Genomic DNA, 17066 nt, shown 5'->3' on the forward strand with positions numbered 1-17066 from the left:
CAATGGTCGTAGCACAAGCTAACAGCTAACTCTAGGCTAACTGATAGCATCAAACTAACGTTCCCAGCCGAGCGCAGCCGGCAGCTAACGTCGTAGCTAAACAGCTAACTGGCTAACAGTTAGCTCAACCCGGCTATCGCTAACCATTAGCTAACGCAGAAGCAAGCTATGCGGCTACCACTGAAAAACTGTACAACATGAGAAAAGCAATACAGGTGCTGACACCAGGCCACACACCGTTAGCTACTAGTACTACAACAGCTAGTCGGCCAGTTTGGCTCCAGAGAGAGAGAGAGAGAGATATCCACGGCGGGAATAGAATAGAGTGCATTAAAAACTCAACAAACGTCCAAGAGGATGGAGACAACCGCGTGGAGTTGACGAAGTTCATCTGCCGAACGACCATCCTCTTCATCTTGGCTGCAAGCGCTGTCTCTAGGTTAGCTAACGCTAGTTAGCCTTTAGCTAAGCTAGCTACTAGCCGACATCATCATGGCTATATCCCGACTGAACCACACTTAATATTATAACGTAGCTAAAGCTAACTAGCTGTCCCTGTCTTTAGCCGGGATGGCTAGCCTGACTGAACTGTCTAACATGCAACAACTTTCATCTTCAGTCCATCTGCCGAACGATGTCCTCTTCATCTTGGCTGGCATAACCTAACCTCCACGCACACAGACACACACAATGAACTCAACAGACGCTACCTGGCTGTAACCCCTCCCCTCATTGAAACCAATTCTGCTGCCTGCAGAGCCTCAGAGCCAGGAACATTCTACAAACGTGTCTAATGTGAAATATATAAGCATATAAGCAAAACTAGATTTTAGGTATGTGATGAAAAAGGGCCTCGCGGGAAGGGGGGCATCGCAAAAAAATAAAAAATAAATAAAATAAAAAATAAAAAAAGTAATAAATAAAATATATATTTTTTTTATTTTTTTTTATTTTTTTTTGTGCGAGGCTCCCCTTCCCGCGAGGCCCTGTGCGACCGCACTGCTCGCACACCCCCTGAGGCGGCCCTGGTGTCAGTGAAAGGGTTAACCTTGCACAGAGAAAAGCTATTGCAACGGTGATACAGATTATATAAAGACCCTATCGAATCAGACAGCCAATAAAGTCTGAATGCTGCGAGGCCACCACAGAGCAATAAATGGAGATTTAGCATCATGCACAAAGAACCACAGCCTCATTAAACACAGGGGAGAGAGACACTGGGATGTCAGCACTAAAGCCTCGACTGATCAATGTCCCCGAATAGACAGACGGATAGATAGATATCCATCCACCCATTGCCGTCTTTAAAATGGTTCCTAGGATATGTGGGCCTTTGTACTTAACACTCCACCAAGAAATTATACTAAGAATTATTATGCCCATAATCTCACAAACGTCTCAAAACTATAAACTGTCTTGTCAAATCTATTTGCCTTGAAGGTTATTGAGTTAAAGGTGCACCGTTGAAGTCTGCCACCCTGTGGCCATTGGAGGTAACTGCACCATGTTTCAACATGGAGGATATGAGAAAACGGCAACAAAAATGCATTTCTTGAAGTGAGATAAATTGTTTTACATTTGTGTCGTTCACAATTTGTTGCCTTTTACAGATTTGTTGTTGCTGATAACAATAACTTTGTCTTAATTGCTTGTCAGTTGAAGACGTCCTTCTGTTGACTTCTGGAGGGAGTAACCATGGCAACATTTGTTCAGTGCTTGGATTCTGTTTTCACTACAGATTACTGAGGATCTGCAGAACGGTGCCATCATAAGCAACTCCTCTGGGTGAGAATTCACAATAAGCCTCCGTTTTAGAACAGACTGTAACTGAAAATGATTTGTGTATGAAGCAGAATGAGCAATGGAGGAAGGAGAAATTAAGTTATGAGAAAAATAACCTTTGGGTCATATTTTTGGCTGTTTCCGACCATCTGACATATGCTCATATGAGCTCAGACGCGCTCAGCTGAGGAAATAGATCATATTGAGTGGGTGTGAGGGTGAAATCAGGGATGAATACAAATTCTTAGTATAAATCATGCCAGTTAGGGTACCTTATGTATACTGCACCTGTGTATACTTTACTTACTCATAGTATACAGTATATTCAGATTCCAAGTGTTATTGACCATATTTATTGTAACATATAATATAACTGATCAGGCATACAGACCCTCATCTGCACCTTTGATTACACTGCTTACTTGCTCATATTATTATATTCAGAGTTAATTATATTGTTTGTTTACACTGCTTATTTTTATCTGTACTATAATTTTATTATTTATGTCTTCTACTATTACCATGCCCATACCTGTACGCCCCCCCCCCCCCCCCATGCTGCTATGACCCCTGAATTTCCCCAAGGGGATCAGTAAAGGAATATCTTATCTTATCTTATTCTGATTTAGTTGTGTAGAACTAGATGCAATGTCACTTCTTTGTCACTTTGTCACTACCATCGGACTGTCTTGCAACAGGTTAGGCGCCTGTTATCTGTGTCAAATTCACATCCTTTTATGTCTTATACCAGCGCTGCCAAATTATAAATGACTGCTGTCACTAGCCACAGTGTCTAAAATCTCATTCACGACCTTATAAAATGGTTTGTAAATCCAGCAAAGGGTCGGATCAGTGCATGTAACAGTGTGATATCTTTAGAGTTATAGGTGAAAGCACACCAGGACACGGAGGAGGCAACATAAAGTGAGACAGACTATTAAAATACCAGCCTATGGGCAGGGGCAGAGCAGGCAATTCTGGGCCCTGTGCAGTTAATGTGTCTCTGGGTCCCCCCAGCCCCTCCCCTCTCCATCTACACACCCGTAATGACAGTAAGCGCAGCACTGTTATTACCACACCTTCAAAAATGTTTAAAATCTGTCACAAAAGGATAATTTTGCTCAAGCTTCAATAGCCTGCACAGGAAAACCCACCTTTTTGAACTTTTAAAAGCAACCTTATAAAATATAAAAAATAAACCTTTTAGTCAAGACCCTCTGAGGGCCCTGGGTTGGGGCCCTGGGTTGTCAGTCTCCCCCCCACACACACTTCTACACCCCTGGTTATGGGTCACTGACTCGGCTTCAAGAGGTACAAAATCCATCTACCCACCTGGAGAGAAAAAGAGACCTGTCAAACCAGTAAACAAGTCCCTCTGGCACAGCACAGACGCCCCTCTCTCTCTCTCTCTCTCTCTCTCTCTCTCTCTCTCTCTCTCTCTCTCTCTCTCTCTCTCTCTCTCTCTCTCTCTCTCTCTCTCTCTCTCTCTCTCTTCTCCCCAGCTTTAGAGCTGCCTGCCTGTCTGTCTGTCTGTCTGTCTGTCTGTCTGTCTGTCTGTCTGTCTGTCTGTCTGTCTGTCTGTCTGTCTGTCTGTCTGTCTGTCTGTCTGTCTGTCTGTCTGTCTGTCTGCCTGCCTGCCTGCCTGCCTGTCTGTCTGTCTGTCTGTCTGTCTGTCTGTCTGTCTGTCTGTCTGTCTGTCTGTCTGTCTGTCTGTCTGTCTGTCTGTCTGTCTGTCTGTCTGCCTGTCTGAGGAAGAAGCTTTGTTCTGGCTGACAGAGCTGGGTGTCAGAGATAGAGGGATCTAGTTAGACATTCTGGGGGAGAGGGATGGTGTATGGATGGCTGAGAGGGCAGGGAGGAGTGGGCTCCAGTGAGCATAGATCACAGAGTGGAAAACAGCTTCCTGGTTCGCTGCACCACAACTGACAGTGGAGTCTGGCTGCTGGGCGATTATGCAAAACCACATGTCAGTTAACCCTTTCACTGCCACATGACAGAAGGTTAAGCCTTTACTATCACACAACCGACGGTCGCCGTCTGTCCTGTTGTGTGGCAGTGAAAAGGGTTAACCTTCTGTGTATTGTCGCAGTGAAAGGGTTAACCGTTTTGGTAGTGCGGCAGTGAAAGGGTTAATCACATCGGTCTGCATGGGTACATTTTTCAATACATTTAAAGAAATCTAAACAATCCAAATATTTCAGAAATCTTTTCATTATTGTCATTCATTTAATTGTGCATCATGATTCATGACAGTGGCGGCTGGCCACCGGGGGCGCTAGGGCGCCGACCCACCTGTTAAATGAGAGAAGAAGAAACATTTTTTTTTTAGTTTTTTGTTTTATAGCCCTATAAATAATATAAACATGTTTAAAATGAATAATATTTACTCATTTTAAGTATGTTTGTGTTTCCAATGCACAATATAACGTTAATATATAAAATAAAAAATACTCGTTTTCCTGAACAGGAAGTGACTCACTCCTGCCGCATTTCTCCTGCCGCATTTCTCCTAGCCGTATTTCTCGGCCCGGGCTAGACGCAATAGCGCTCTGAGTGCGCGTCACTGTTTGATCGCTGTATCCGTCGCAGCCAATCAGTGCGTAACGCGTTGTGCGTTGAAATATGATGTTTATGATGGAAGCCGGGTGCGATTTGAAGCGGTCTAGGCAAGCATTTAGAATTTCCGTCTAGAATTTCCGTAGCCGCATTTCGCGGAGATGCTCTCTGATTGGCCGACGCGGCGATGCCAGTTTTTTCCTTAGCCACAGTTTGCAACATGTTCGAGGCTGTGTGTTGTGAACTTGTGATTCAGTCTGGAGTCTGGACAGTGGGCAGTGAGTGTGGATATACATCGACAACAGTCTGGGGGACAGTCAGTGGACATACACTTTATTAAGCCCTCCGGCTGGACCACGTTTCAATTAAACAAAGTGAGTTTATGCTGTTGTGTTGTGATGCAGCTATTTGTTGTTAGCTCACACAGTACTTGTTGGTTGTTGGCTAACAACAAGCTATATGGATGCAGTGTGGAGGGACATTGTTGAATGCCCACGCTCGCTCTTAGGTCAGATCGATAACTTCATAACTCATTGGTCTGCCTATCTACACCTCAAACAGCGTCCTGTGAAGTGGTTGACACGCAGGACCAACCGAGTCTACAAAATGTTGTTGTTACCACTGACCGACAAGAGACAGCGAATGCACCGTTCCGACCCCCGTCAGTCATCGACCTTTAACATCGAGTGATTGAAGTTGCGGAATCTGTTATTTTATTTGCACTGGGAAGGACTCTCTATATTCAGAGGAGGTCCATTTCCCTAATCCGTTACACGTATTATCATTATATGGCTTTACTTGATAATCCCATTTACAGAATGCACCTTTAGTCCTTAATGCATAATCATAAGCCTCCTTTTACTCCGTAGGGATAAAGCCTATAGTTATAGTTATATCCCCATTATACAGAATGCACCTTTAGTCCTTAATGCATAATCATAAGCCTCCTTTTACTCCGTAGGGATAAAGCCTATAGTCATAGTTATATCCCCATTATACAGAATGCACCTTTAGTCCTTAATGCATAATCATAAGTCTCCTTTTACTCCGTAGGGATAAAGCCTTTCTCCTCCTCCTCCGTCTGGGGAAAAAGTTCTTTTTTATATCATATATTAGGCACAATACAGGCACATTGGTGCACATTATCATTATTATTATTATTATTATTATTACTGGTAAAGTTACAATGCAAAAATACATCTCCATCCTTACCCGTCTTTTTGGGAAAAATAGAAGGCAAAACGTGGTTTCCAAAAGAAGATTGTTTTTATTTTTTAACAGTAGAAAATTACATTTAAGGGTTCAGTTTCATTTATAAAAGTACACAGGTTTTTCAGCTTACTATATATCAGGTTTCAGTCCTCTCCTCAAAATCTCTCAAAAAAGTCTCTAAGTAACATTCTTCTTCTCTCTCCAGCTCAGTGTAAAAATCTCTCCCTGCTCTCGCCAGTTGGCCCTTTTTATAAGGTCCGTCACGTCACGCCATCGTCAGTACATAGCTCCAATCACCGTACATTACGTGTCATATCCCTCCTTCAGTTATTTGTTACTTTGCAGTTACATATCAAATCAAGTAATTTATAAGAATACAATGCCCCTCTGACTAGCGCCCCCCCCTTTCTTGGCCTTGCATTCCAGCCGGTCACTTCTCTACTGCATGGGGCCTCTTTCGTTCTGAGACGAGGGCGAGGCAGACTTCCGTAATATATCTTACATAGCCCACCACATACATATACAGAGATATACAGGTACAATACAGTACTCGGTGTACTATATTACATTAGTTTACATTACATTATAGTCATTATAGTCTGCTCTCCTCTCCTTCCTCTTCTGATTCAAGACTTCAACCAGCAACCCTCCCCGTCTGAAAGGGTTTAACATTACACAGCTCTTTCTCCTCCGTCCCTGTCTCTCTCCTCCCCAGAGGCCCACATTCTGTTGGTTCACTCCCTTTTCACAGCTTTTCACAGACATTTTCTATGGAGACATTTAAAGGCTCAGTTCCATTTTTTATAAGAGAGAGTTCAGTTCCAAGATTTATACTGGTCATATAGGAACGACCCAGGATGTCATTGTCAAAAAGTGTCACTTGTTCTGTGGCACATCTCACCCACTCTGTCATTCTGGGCGGTCATTGTCCATCATCAACTGAATAATGAAGCATATAATTACATGTGAAAAAAGGTATATACGGTCATATAGGAATGACCCAGGATGTCATTGTCAAAAGTGTCACTTGTTCTGTGGCACGTCTCACCCACTCTGTCATTCTGGGCGGTCATTGTCCATCATCAACTGAATAATGAAGCATATAATTACATGTGAAAAAAGGTATATACGGCTATATTGTTACATAAACAACAACAAAAAATTCAAAATAGAAATCACTGTTCTTCTTTAGAGAACAGGGCTTTTGCTTTTTAAAAATTGTAATCACTGTTCTTTCTCAGAGAACAGGGCTCTTGCTTCTTTTTTTGATTATATTTCTACCAACATTTTTATGTCATTGGTAAGGTGATTTTGATGACTTTCGTGCTTTCTTCGGCCTCTCGTAGTCCGCCCAGCCTCTGGAAGATGGTGGCGATGCACTTGTACCGGGGACTTCTTGTCTTGACCCCCCGGATCGAGAGGCCAGGGATCTTGGGTCTGGCAGGCCTTGACCTTTTTCACCTCCCCTGACTTCTTGACCGACCACACTACTGTGCTCGGTGGAGGGCAGGACAGGATAAATCTTCGGGTCCCTCCGCGCATAACGGATTCCAGATTGAACTTTGATGTTGGACGTGCTCATCTTAGGATAAAAGATCAAATCCATTCTATAATATTCGCAGCTGTTTCCCCAGCTCTTGACGGTCGCCCATGTCTTGCCGAAATTTGTGTCACTCTCTCGGGTAACCATGTAGATCTTTACCCAGGCCGGGAGGATACCGGCCCAGTTACCTCCCACCAAGACATGGGCGACACTGGATCTCTCTTCTGACGCAGCGTCCAAGTAGAAGAAGTCCTCGTACTGCATCCTGGTGAAAGGGTCAGAATAAGGTCTTCTCCCGGGTTTTATTCCCACTATGTCGGGCCAACTGGCAGGGGACTTAAGTTCTTCATTTGTCATCATTCTGCCAGTTCCTGTATATAACTGAGATCGTTGGCCGTCATCTACAACGTCCCATTTTCCTCTCTGGAGCGTTATTTTCTTCATCCAGGTTACTCCTAGGCCCAGAGACAATTTATCCTCCGGTGTTGTCATCGCAGTTGCTGTCTGTCCCTGGTCAGGCATTTTTGGTGAAGCCAGACTTGGTGATGATGACACGAGGGCCGCTCTCAATCTATCAAGGGGGTCTTGATCCAAAATACTCAATACGCTATCACCATGTAACGTAAGTTCGTCTGAGATGGTATATCCCTTAACCGCCATTCTCCGGTGGTGTCTGCTCGTTCCAGCGTTCCTGTCTAGTGTGTGAGAGAGACAACACTGGTCCTCTTTTATCTTCATTTCAGAAGAGGCTCCGTCATAGTTGAAGGCCAAATTCTCTTTTTTGCATAATTTACGGCCCTCCCTGACCGGGAGAGGAGGCCCATATGACGTAGTAGATTTATTGTAATAATGACCCCTATTATCACAATGCAGGGGAGAGCCCATCTCACTATCCCCTCCACCACCGCCCTGGCTGTCTGTACCATGGAAGTGGCAAAATTCCAAACATCACCTACTCCATCTGCCACGGCCCCCCCTATATCTTCAGCTGCACGCCCGATAATGGTACCGAGTACTATCGCAAATTGAGTTATGTCTCTCCTCCTGCTCCATTCGTCCACATGCGGTGCCCTATCCTGTGAACAGGACCCGTTTGTCATGTTGTTAGCATGCGAAATGGGAAAAACACCATCCAGGTAGAATCCTCTTGTTGTCCAGCCAAACCCCGGACCCAGCCCTCCTCCCGTTTCCAAATAATCAGATATGGGTTTCCATGGGGATACAAAGTCAAACAGGGCCTTGTTGCATCCCGTACAGGTGTTAAACAGATGGTGATTGTTTCCCCGTCTGTTATTGCAGTACTGGGTATTGATGAAATTCCATCGGTTCAACAGGTATGCCTCCGGTGGCCAATAGTAGGGGAATCCTCTATCCAGGGTGTGTTCAAACAGCGTTGCTAGGGGTCCGCATTTTGAAGTTTTTGCCTGCCATGTGGCTTCATTCTGTCTATCTCCCCATTTCGCAGTGGGAGAAGAGCGGTAGCAGTTAGCCACTATCAAGGGGATGCTCACCTGCCGGGGGAATTTTGAGTCATAATACAGTGTTCCACCCTCCCCCGAAACTGCCCTCCATCTCATTAGGTCACTGGTGTCCCGTGAGGTTGGAGAGTCAAACCAGTGCATATTACTCCATGCATGTTCCTGCGGCGGAGGGTTACGCACAATGTAGTACCTTTCTACCATTCTTCGAGGGTCGCATCCTATCTCCTGAGCCTTAGCCAGAGGGAGAGTGCCCCAATGGATCCACGTACTGTTAATCCCATCCCGGGATCTCCCCCTAGTCAGGGTCCTAGTAGAAGCTAGGTCCACCATAGCTGAGGTAGCTTCCTCCACATGTAGGTGCGGATAAGTATCCTTCTCTGTACACAGACTCTGATCATTCTGCGTACAATACTGTTTCCCCCATTTACCATAAGTTGTTCCGGGGTAGGCCCCGAGCTGGGCCCCCGTCGCTCTGAAGCTTGGTTCTAGACCCCACCTCATTATGTAGCCACTAGAGGTCTTTCTAGTGAGAATAAGAGGTGGGGGTATTAGGATTTCGCCTAATTGTCTCTCTTTAATGTTTACCATAGTGAATGGTAGCTGTGGATCCTTTTCCTTCCAATCCTGTACCCACTCCAATATATCCTCTTTTTCCGATCCATCGGGATTAAGGTTTGGATTAGGTTTGCTTTCTTTTGGGGGATCTTTGTTATTGCTCCCCACTGCCACTACCAATGCTCCGGGGTATGGGGTGCTGGAATTTGGGTCTATATGCCTACCCACATTTAGTTGGAACCCCAAAACCTGAGCAGCTAACTGTTGATGGATGAACAGGGTCAACTTGGTCTCTTCCGTATCTGGCTCCTTCTGCCAGCATGCCGCCACCAGGTTGACCTCCTCATCCGTGAGGCCTATTCCTGCATAGGCCCTCCATTCATTGAGGGGCCGTTTTGCCCACCTGCTGTGGTATCTGTCGAATTTTGAGGGTTCTGGGTATACTCTATACCTCCTCAAATAATTCCTGAAATTCACACGACAGGTGGTTTCCTGGCCCAGAGTTCCATTCGAGTATGGGCGTGGGACCCCCATATTCCGTGCTTCTCGGCATATAGGGACTAATTCACCCGCTTCTCTCATCATTCTTTTTCCCACTTCAATGGTGGTAAGACCCCTCCATACCTCGTCAGTTTTTGCCAGGTTATCAGATAGGCAATCGAGGAGAGAGTCTAGTATTTGCGTGCCCCACTTTCCCTCGAGTTTCTCCACCTGGCTCTGGGTCAAGGTTGGGACGTCTGTGTACCATAAGGTCCTCCCCCCCGCCAGGGGGAGACCGCGCACCCATGGAAGTGTAGGTGGGTATGGTTTGATTTTTACCCGTCCTGGGTTGGTTACCGCCACAGTCCATTTGAACCATGTAGCGGTAGTCTGAAAAGGGACATCCTCCTGCTTGGTCAGTAGCTGTGAGAGGTATATCCTGTTCAGGCCGTTCCTGGACCTGAGCCTCCGGCAGAGTGTCTTGTCTGGGGGTCGAGATGGCGATTGTGGGGTCACGTGGCTGTGACTCTCCACACCCCCTCTGCCATCTCGGTACCTTGTTACCCTGGTAGCCGGCGGGAAGACTTGCATCTGTTGTTCCCTGGCTGGACGGCTCGACAGGATAGGGGTCACGTTGTTGCTTGGTAACCGGCGGGAAGACTTGCATCTGTTGTTCCCGGCCGATGCACCCAGGCTGTTGTCGTCTTGGTCATCTTGGTCACCTTGGTCATCTTGGCCATCTTGGTCATCTTGGGGTCACCCCCTCTGACCTCTTGGATCTCTCCCATAGTTTGAGGTAGGTTGATTCGTCACTTCTCGGGCGACCCCCACGGGTTCCCGAGAATTGTAGCAGCAGTCCTCTATTGAAGTGTGGTTGGCCTGGTCGTGTGACCCTGTCCGTAGGCCTCGCAGGACATCACAGATACAGTCCACAGAGGACTCATTTCTTTTCTCTCTTTCAGGTCCATTCAGGGCTCTCGTCGCCCTGTAACCTGGGTCCAGGCCGATGTCTCTCTGTCCGGTCTGGGAGGTCTAGGAGGTCTGGGAGGTCTAGATGAGGACCCTGAGGATGCTCTGTAGCTTGACCTATCCCGGTCTTCCTCCATTTCCGATTTCTGACCTGAGTCAGTATATTCCTTCTTGCCATTCGCTGCGTCGTCCACTGACTCCGGGGGACAGCCCCCCCCCCCCCCCCGTCTAAGAGTGTGGCACTGGTTCAGGTTTTGTCCCCCTCACCAGCGCACATTGTTCACAGATCTTTCGGACTGTTGTTTCCGTCCACTTCCTTCTTGCACAGGGTGTCTACCCTGTGTTGTGCTTGTCTCGGTCCAGACTGGGTAGTTAGTTACTTTTTTATGTCTGGTATTAGCTCCGGCTAGTTAGCCAGCTTGTAGATTCAGGCTATGTAGCCTCTTATAGACTCAGCCCCTGCTGATAACACCAGCCTGTATTATTACGCCGGTTCCACTTCCGTCACAGTAGCAGGACTTATGCATGACTTATTTTGAACTTATGTTCTTAGCCCCGGAACCTCCAATCCGTTTTGACAGACCTATAAACCAGTGACTTGGCCGCCCAAGCACCACAGCGTCCTGTGCCAGGTTGCACTTGCTTGAGTGTCATGTGTCAGGGCCCCAGAAGGTAATTTCTCCCTTTGTTGTCCTTATCTCTGCTTGCTGCTCGGGGGTTAGTTTCTCCATCTTATCCCCTGGATCTTGACCGGGGGTCTTTACCTCTCTTTCCATCATTTGGGCCATTGAAGCCTCGTTGGTGAGCTAGCGTCTCCTTGTGCTAGCTTCTCTTTAGCTGTTACTCAATATGTTGAGTAATCAGAACTGTGTTCAGTTTCAGAGGTATTTAGCTCCCCATCCTGTTCAGGCTCAGACTCAGTTTCACCTGAAGGCGTCATCTGTGGCCTCGGGTTCTGATCCTTCATCTGAATATCGCCATCCTCCTCTTCTTGGTTTTTTCCATTTCCACACTCGTCATTGATAGTGCGTCGCCGTGTTCTTGAGCGAGACACATCACCCCTTACTGCCCCCGTTAAGCAGGTTGGCACCTTGCATGGCTGCCTCCGCCGTCTGTGTCTCTGAAGCCCTTGCAGGTTCCGGAAGCTCATGTAACACTGGTCACAGTAGTATGGTTTCTCTTGTGTGTGTACCATGTGGTGTAGTGTAAGGTTACGCTTCGCCTTGAAGCTCTTTCCACACTGGTCACAGCAGTAAGGTTTCTCTTCTGTGTGTACCGTGTGGTGAATTCTAAGCTCTCTCTTCGTCTTGAAGGCCTTCTCACACTGGGCGCAACCGTAAGGTTTCTCTTCTGTGTGTACCGTGTGGTGTTGTTTAAGTTCTGCCTTCGTCTTGAAGGTCTTCCCACACTGGACACAGCAGTAAGGTTTCTCTTCTGTGTGTACCACGTGGTGTAGTGTAAGGTTACGCTTCGCCTTGAAGCTCTTTCCACACTGGTCACAGCAGTAAGGTTTCTCTTCTGTGTGTACCGTGTGGTGAATTCTAAGCTCTCTCTTCGTCTTGAAGGCCTTCTCACACTGGGCGCAACCGTAAGGTTTATTTTCTGTGTGTACCACGTGGTGACGTCTAAGGTGATCCTTCGTCTTGAAGCTCCTTCCACACTGGTCACAGCAGTAAGGTTTCTCTTCTGTGTGTACCGTGTGGTGTTGTTTAAGTTCTGCCTTCGTCTTGAAGGTCTTCCCACACTGGACACAGCAGTAAGGTTTCTCTTCTGTGTGTACCACGTGGTGTTGTTTAAGTTCTGCCTTCGTCTTGAAGGTCTTCCCACACTGGTCACAACCGTAAGGTTTATTTTCTGTGTGTACCACGTGGTGACGTCTAAGGTGATCCTTCGCCTTGAAGCTCCTTCCACACTGGTCACAGCAGTAAGGTTTCTCTTCTGTGTGTACCGTGTGGTGACTTTTAAGATGATGCTTTGTCTTGAAGCTCTTTCCACACTGGACACAGCAGTAAGGTTTCTCCCCTGTGCCAATTACGGCTTGCTGTACAGCCGGCAGCTCTGGGTATTGTGATTTGCTTGGTTCTGTGAATTCCTCCCTTGTGGTCCTCACCCCTGCTTGCTGTTCCGGGGTTAGTGCGGCCCACTTGTCTGGAGACAGGTATATGTAATTCATCTTCCGGGATTTAATTTCCTCCCGTCTTGCCCTCGTCTCCGCTTGCCGTTCTGGGGTTAACGCCCCCCAGTCGTCTGCAGAGAGGTATTCGATGCCGGAAGGATCCTTTTTCCTTGTTCTCTCCTTGGTCGTTTTCGGGGGAGGCTCCTGGGAGGCCCCCCCTTTGTCAGATAGCATTTTAACTTGGTCATACAGCATACATTCGATACGTAGCTGGTCTTGTGACCATGCTGCGCATCGGGCTGCCAGTGGGTTACCCCCTGGGACTCCTCTGAGTAGCTTTTCAAGCAGTGAGCATGATCCTTGCATAGGTGTTCCATTCATGACTGATCCTGCTGCATCATTGAGAGACATGCTCCCGCCTCGCACCTGTGCGATTAGTTTCTCCACCATCTTATACCCTGGATCTTGACCGGGGGTCCTTACTTCTCTTTCCATCAGTTGGTCCATTGAGGCCCTTTCGGGGATCTCTAGTCCTTTGAGATGTCTCAACATGCTGGCTAGCGTCTCGTGTGCTTGTATCTCCTGAGCGAGCATCTGCTGCGCCAGCTTCTCATGAGCTAGCATCTGCTGCGCCAGTTTCTTCTGAGCTACCCGTGCCAACTTCTCCTGAGCTAGCATCTCCTAGGCTGGCTTCTCTTGTGCTAGCTCCTCCTGAGCTAGCTTCTGGCGTGCCAGCTCCTCCTGAGCTAGCTTCTCTCGTGCTAGCTCCTCCTGAGCTAGCTTCTCTCGTGCTAGCTCCTCTTGAGCTAGCTTCTCTCGTGCTAGCTCCTCCTGAGCTAGCTTCTCTCGTGCTAGCTCCTCTTGAGCTAGCTTCTCTCGTGCTAGCTCCTCTTGAGCTAGCTTCTCTCGTGCTAGCTCCTCCTGAGCTAGCTTCTCTCGTGCTAGCTCCTCTTGAGCTAGCTTCTCTCGTGCTAGCTCCTCCTGAGCTAGCTTCTCTCGTGCTAGCTCCTCTTGAGCTAGCTTCTCTTGTGCTAGCTCCTCCTGAGCTAGCTTCTGGCGTGCCAGCTCCTCCTGAGCTGGCTTCTCTCGTGCTAGCTCCTCCTGAGCTAGCTTCTCTCGTGCTAGCTCCTCTTGAGCTAGCTTCTCTCGTGCTAGCTCCTCCTGAGCTAGCTTCTCTCGTGCTAGCTCCTCTTGAGCTAGCTTCTCTCGTGCTAGCTCCTCTTGAGCTAGCTTCTCTCGTGCTAGCTCCTCCTGAGCTAGCTTCTCTCGTGCTAGCTCCTCTTGAGCTAGCTTCTCTCGTGCTAGCTCCTCCTGAGCTAGCTTCTCTCGTGCTAGCTCCTCTTGAGCTAGCTTCTCTCGTGCTAGCTCCTCTTGAGCTAGCTTCTCTCGTGCTAGCTCCTCCTGAGCTAGCTTCTCTCGTGCTAGCTCCTCTTGAGCTAGCTTCTCTCGTGCTAGCTCCTCTTGAGCTAGCTTCTCTCGTGCTAGCTTCTCCTGAGCTAGCTTCTGGGTGTTAGCACTGGCTTGTTAGCCGATGTAGTGCTAGTTAGCTTCCGTCTGGCTACGGCCAGCTCCTGGGTCTTCCGTCTAGCCAGCTCATGGGTCGCACCGTCTGGCTAGCTCATGGGTCTTCCGTCTGGCTAGGGCCAGCTCATGGGTGTTAGCACTGACTTGTTAGCCGATGTAGTGCTAGTTAGCTTCGCCTTTCTGTGAACGGTCGTTTTGACTTCGCTTCACATCCACTCTCCCATACTCACATACGGTATCTTTGGGCTAGGTAGCCATCCAGCTCGCCTTTCTGTGAACGGTCGTTTTGACTGCGCTTCACATCCAGTCTCCCATACTCACATACGGTATCTTTGGGCTAGGTAGCCATCCAGCTCGCCTTTCTGTGAACGGTCGTTTTGACTGCGCTTCACATCCAGTCTCCCATACTCACATACGGTATCTTTGGGCTAGGAAGCCCTCGCTTTTCTGTGAACAAAGCATGAAAGTGATCTTTGCATTGCAACTTCACCCAGCAGAATTTTTACAGTAATCACAAAAATATACTTTAAGCGTGATCCTTTGTTTAAGTAGAACCTCCTACTTTTTCTTTTTTTTGACTGTAAGAAAACATTACGTAACTTTTTAGTCATGAGTAAACCTTTTTACCGCAATCACAAAAATATACTTTAAGCGTGATCCTTTGTTTAAGTAGAACCTCCTACTTTTTCTTTTTTTTGACTGTAAGAAAACATTACGTAACTTTTTAGTCATGAGTAAACCTTTTTACCGCAATCACAAAAATATACTTTAAGCGTGATCCTTTGTTTAAGTAGAACCTCCTACTTTTTCTTTTTTTTGACTGTAAGAAAACATTACGTAACTTTTTAGTCATGAGTAAACCTTTTTACCGCAATCACAAAAATATACTTTAAGCGTGATCCTTTGTTTAAGTAGAACCTCCTACTTTTTCTTTTTTTTGACTGTAAGAAAACATTACGTAACTTTTTAGTCATGAGTAAACCTTTTTACCGCAATCACAAAAATATACTTTAAGCGTGATCCTTTGTTTAAGTAGAACCTCCTACTTTTTCTTTTTTTTTGACTGTAAGAAAACATTACGTAACTTTTTAGTCATGAGTAAACCTTTTTACCGCAATCACAAAAATATACTTTAAGCGTGATCCTTTGTTTAAGTAGAACCTCCTACTTTTTCTTTTTTTTTGACTGTAAGAAAACATTACGTAACTTTTTAGTCATGAGTAAACCTTTTTACCGCAATCACAAAAATATACTTTAAGCGTGATCCTTTGTTTAAGTAGAACCTCCTACTTTTTTGATTTTGCCAAGTCTGTAATTTAATTTTTACTCCAGAGGATTTTGACAGTAGTCCTGTCTTCTTCGGCCGTTTTAGCACCTATTTTGGTTAGTATAAATGCCCACTCGCCAGGGACGCCATGTTGAATGCCCACGCTCGCTCTTAGGTCAGATCGATAACTTCATAACTCATTGGTCTGCCTATCTACACCTCAAACAGCGTCCTGTGAAGTGGTTGACACGCAGGACCAACCGAGTCTACAAAATGTTGTTGTTACCACTGACCGACAAGAGACAGCGAATGCACCGTTCCGACCCCCGTCAGTCATCGACCTTTAACATCGAGTGATTGAAGTTGCGGAATCTGTTATTTTATTTGCACTGGGAAGGACTCTCTATATTCAGAGGAGGTCCATTTCCCTAATCCGTTACACGTATTATCATTATATGGCTTTACTTGATAATCCCATTTACAGAATGCACCTTTAGTCCTTAATGCATAATCATAAGCCTCCTTTTACTCCGTAGGGATAAAGCCTATAGTTATAGTTATATCCCCATTATACAGAATGCACCTTTAGTCCTTAATGCATAATCATAAGCCTCCTTTTACTCCGTAGGGATAAAGCCTATAGTCATAGTTATATCCCCATTATACAGAATGCACCTTTAGTCCTTAATGCATAATCATAAGTCTCCTTTTACTCCGTAGGGATAAAGCCTTTCTCCTCCTCCTCCGTCTGGGGAAAAAGTTCTTTTTTATATCATATATTAGGCACAATACAGGCACATTGGTGCACATTATCATTATTATTATTATTATTATTATTACTGGTAAAGTTACAATGCAAAAATACATCTCCATCCTTACCCGTCTTTTTGGGAAAAATAGAAGGCAAAACGTGGTTTCCAAAAGAAGATTGTTTTTATTTTTTAACAGTAGAAAATTACATTTAAGGGTTCAGTTTCATTTATAAAAGTACACAGGTTTTTCAGCTTACTATATATCAGGTTTCAGTCCTCTCCTCAAAATCTCTCAAAAAAGTCTCTAAGTAACATTCTTCTTCTCTCTCCAGCTCAGTGTAAAAATCTCTCCCTGCTCTCGCCAGTTGGCCCTTTTTATAAGGTCCGTCACGTCACGCCATCGTCAGTACATAGCTCCAATCACCGTACATTACGTGTCATATCCCTCCTTCAGTTATTTGTTACTTTGCAGTTACATATCAAATCAAGTAATTTATAAGAATACAATGCCCCTCTGACTAGCGCCCCCCCCTTTCTTGGCCTTGCATTCCAGCCGGTCACTTCTCTACTGCATGGGGCCTCTTTCGTTCTGAGACGAGGGCGAGGCAGACTTCCGTAATATATCTTACATAGCCCACCACATACATATACAGAGATATACAGGTACAATACAGTACTCGGTGTACTATATTACATTAGTTTACATTACATTATAGTCATTATAGTCTGCTCTCCTCTCCTTCCTCTTCTGATTCAAGACTTCAACCAGCAACCCTCCCCGTCTGAAAGGGTTTAACATTACACAGCTCTTTCTCCTCCGTCCCTGTCT

Source organism: Notolepis coatsorum (assembly GCF_963971535.1).
Source record: "Notolepis coatsorum genome assembly, chromosome: 10".
Classification (NCBI taxonomy): domain Eukaryota; kingdom Metazoa; phylum Chordata; class Actinopteri; order Aulopiformes; family Paralepididae; genus Notolepis; species Notolepis coatsorum.